This window comes from Phaenicophaeus curvirostris, chromosome 1, assembly GCF_032191515.1.
Source record: "Phaenicophaeus curvirostris isolate KB17595 chromosome 1, BPBGC_Pcur_1.0, whole genome shotgun sequence".
Classification (NCBI taxonomy): domain Eukaryota; kingdom Metazoa; phylum Chordata; class Aves; order Cuculiformes; family Cuculidae; genus Phaenicophaeus; species Phaenicophaeus curvirostris.
The window spans coordinates 19,552,152-19,556,519 of record NC_091392.1 but is presented as its reverse complement, the minus strand read 5'-3'; positions in this window follow the sequence as shown (position 1 = coordinate 19,556,519).

Genomic DNA, 4,368 nt, shown 5'->3' with positions numbered 1-4,368 from the left:
GCGCGCATGCGCGGGGGGGCGGGGCCGCCGAGCGCCGGCACGCACGGCGCGTGCGCGCGTCACCCGGGCCGCGGCCCCGCAAAATGGCCGCCCCCGGGCGGCTCCGGGGCGGGACGCGGAGCGGGGCGGCGGCCGCGGGGAGCCGGGCGAGTCTCAGCCTTCTCGGCGAGGGCGCGGCCGCCTGTCTCCGCCCGCTGCCGGTGCGGGGCCGCCGCCCGGCCGGTAGCGCCTGCCCCGGAGGCCGCGGGCCGGCGGCGGGGCGGGGGAGGCCTCGGCGGGGTCGCTCCGCCGGAGCGCGGCCGCGCCTCCCGGCCGCACGCAGCCCTTGCCTGCTCGGGGGTTTCATGTTACGCGTGTTCGCTTTGAGAAAGCCCGTTCTGATACGTGTTTCTTATCTAGCGCACGCTCTCGGCGGCATCCGCTGTGCCTCGGGAGGAGCAGTCCCGCGGTATCGGGGTCTCGTCGCCCGCAGCCGCCGCGGGGAGAGCGGCGGCCCGCGGTGCGCTCGGGGTCTGGGAGGTTTTCTGGATAAAGCTTCTCCGGCACTGGTGTTCGGTTGTACGTCAGTTGTTGTCTTCTCTGAGAAAGATTAGTCGAGGTTGTGAAGTGCGCTGAGTGATCCAGGCTTTTTGGTGGGGTGGGAGTGAGGCAGGGTGGTTTGTTGAGGTTTTTTTTTTATATGTGTAGTTTTTATAGAAAGCTGGATGAAGATACGATTTAGTGTCACAGATAGATTTTTACATACCTTTGATTTAGCAGCGATTTAGGGTTTATTAATAGTTTAAGGTAGACAACAAGATTAGGTTGTGTAGGTCTTAGTAGTGCTTAATCAATGAGCCAATTTTACAGTGATTCAATGGAATTTGCTACCATCAGAACAGTGACTTAGTTAAAAGATTCAAGAATGGCAAGGTTCACCCCAGACTTACTGCAGGGTTTCCTAAATCAAATCACACATACAGAGACAGAGGTACAGAGATATACAGGCACACAGAGGTTGACCTATGATCAAAATTCCCGTTTTCTAAAATCTAGTGAATTACTCGCTTTTAATGCATCAGCATCCAACAATTGATCACTGAATCTCTTACAAGTCTGATTTCATCCTTCTCCTTCACTGGCATTTGCTTGTGGACAGTCTTTGAATCCTTGTGAAATCAACCCTGAGAAGCACCTGAGCACAGGGGGAAGTGCTGGTCACAGGCTGCTGTGATCCTGGAGAACTCAAAGGGTCTCACTTAGGATTGCTATTTATTGGATGTGTTGATTGCCTTTGTTTGTGTTTTTCCTTTCTGGCCGCAATTTGTGTTAGGAAATTCTGGAGTTTTCTGCCAGATGTATGGTTCCTGTACTTGCCAGGTTGTACACTTCTGGTACCATCCAACTTGGGCTGTGATCCAGGTAGCAGAAGTTCTAGGGGTCAGGGAGTGCCTCAGTGCTCCAGCTCATTTGTAACACAGGCAACAGCACAATGGGAGTTTTCTCCCAAAACAGGCATGGCTTACCCTGAGGTCGCAGAGTGGCCTGGGTTGCAGGGCTGGATCACCACATCTGGTGAGACTGACATTTGTTGTGGCAGTCATAGGTGACTGCTTCCTTGACTTTAGTGTTGCTGGTCATAATAACTTGCATCTTGCTTTTGGGAGTGGAAGCAGGAGAAAAGCACTAATAACACTGGTTTGGTAGCTATGTTCAGTTTTAGTCTAGGACAGTGCTGAGAGAGAAGGAAATCGTGCTTAAGCAAGTATTTGGGTTTTTTTTATCTGAATTGGTTTTGTCGATTAATTGATTTTTTTCTTATTTTTTTTAATTGAACAGATTTAGTCAAAAAATGGTTTGGTGGATTTATGTCAGTCTATGAAGAAATCAGTTGAACACTTTTTGATTTGATGGAATGGAACTCTTGCTACTTCTGCAGTACTGGTGCGCTCTTCTATATGGTGAAAGCATGAAGTAAATGATCCGTTACAGTTAATGCTTTGTCTGGAAATCCCATGTCAAGTTTGTTTTTTTTTAAATTCATATGCTTCTCAAAATGCTAACAAAATTGTTAATGCACTGTGCTAGTAGTCCGATGCTCCATATCATAACTTTTTAGCTTACAGTCTATTTTTACTGATGGAGTTCAACTGCTATTACAGATGACTGAGGCCAAAGAGATTTGAGGTGAAGATACTTCGACTTGTCCAGCTTCCACTGTTACAAACTGCATTTATATGAATGCAACATCTAAATAATGAAATTTTTTCTTGGCTAAATCTGCCAACTAGGCTTGGTAGTAGATGTGTGAGAGCTTAGTTAAGACACTTCTATTGCCAGTTTGTTGACAGGAAATTTTAATTATTTAACACGCAATAGTAATAATAAATACAAATTGATAATCTCGTAAATCATCTCCTAAAAACCTATAAATTTGTAACGGTTATGTTTCATTTTGCTTGGATTGACATAGTTACGCTTATCACACCATGCAAAGCCTAATAATATTAGAATATGCAACTGTCGTGAGTAGGGTTTTTTACATGGCTTTAATTTAGCAGCAGATTAGGATTTATTAATAGTTTTGACGTAGATAACAAGATTAGGTCATATAATTTTTAGCAACACTTAATCATTAGTCAGTTTAACAAAGTGAATCAATGGAATTTGCTATAAACAAATAGTGTGACTTCACCATTCTCTGTCATTGGCTTTGTTAGTGGACAGTCTTTGAACCCTGAGAATTCTAGCTTGAGGGGCATCTCAGCTCAGGGGGAGATGCTGTTGACAGCCTGCTGTGGTCCCAGGGAGCTTAAGAGGTCTCATTTAGGATTGCAGTTTATAGGATGTTGAGATGATTGACTTTGGTCAGTATTGTTCCATTCTGACCACGATTAGTGTTAGGTTATTCTGGTGGTTTTGTACCAGCTGTACAATTCCAGTACTTGCCAGGTTGTGCAGTCCTAGTACAATCCAGGCAGCAGGAGTTCCAGGGGTCTGGGAGTGCCTTTTCACTCCAGCTCACTGTCCTTGCCAGGCAGCAGGAGTTCTAGGTGCAGTCAGGGATTGCCTCATAGCTCCAACTCGCTGCACTTGTACAAAGGCAAGAACACAATGTGAATTTTCTCCCAAAACAGGTATAGCTTACCCTAAGACTGCTGAGTGGCGTGGGGGATGGGGTGCACACCACCACAGTTTAACACACAGCTACAACTTTGAAAAGTTTCTCAATTTGTAGCTGAAAATTTTACAGTAAATTAAAAAGGACTGGAAATTCACTTTGTGCCTTCCCACTCCATGTTGCATTCTCTGTATGCACCTCTCTGCACCTCTGTTTTTTCTTACATCCTATTCTGAAAGTTTCCTTAAAGATTAGTGAAAGAGATTAATCAAAGTTGAATATTCCTTTAACTTCTGAGTGGCTTGAGAACCAGTCATTGATTCAGTATATAATCTATAGATGTATATCACAGATTGAGTGAAATAGTTGGAGCTTCTAATTGTTTTACAGAATTCCTCTGAAAGCTTAAAGTCAGTCCTAAAAATCTGGGCAAAGCCGGGGCTGGAAAATCATCTCACAAGTAACCCAGTAATCTGAAGAATAAAACAGATGATGATGACAGGAAGAAGAAAGAATAACTGCAGTTCCTAGAGAAGGCTCCAGACTGCCGGCTTGTGGCGAATGTAGTAGCATGGGTGTAGCAATAATCTAAAGATAGAGGTTCTCCATAAAGCGTGCAGTCTGAGGTGTAAGTATGTGAAAGAACATAGTCATTTGGGATATGAGGAAAGTCTATGCAAGACATGTTGACAGAAAGAAACCAAAACTCTTCTGACTTAACTGCAGAAGAATAATTTTTTTCTTTGTTTTCCCCCATTTACACCTTTATAAATCTTTTATCTTTTTCAGATACTGTGAATAAGCATCTATTTGCACGTTTAACTGAACCTGGCATAAATTAAAAGTGATCTGACATTGACAAAATATTAAAAAGTAATTTCCCCTTCCAGTCCCTGAAGCAAGCTGCAAGTATCTGCCTCACAGTTATATTTTATAGAGTATCAGAAAGCTAAGAGAGCATGCTCCCAATGAAACTGTTTGGGTTCTCTGGTGAACAGCTGCTACAGGTTCAGAGAAGAAGGAAATGTCGCTGCAGTATCTGTAAGTAACCATCTCTCTGTCATTCTCAATACTGGTGTGCACATTGAACTTGGAATGTTACAAGGGAGGCTATAAGAGGAGCCTAGAACCAGTTGGAAACTAGATTAAATCCTTGTATCCCTTCCTACTGTGACAGAACTTGAAATACTTCTTAAAAATACCTATTTATCTGTTGATATTATGTTGCATGTTATTAGACAGTTGTAGATGTTCACTTGCTGCAGACA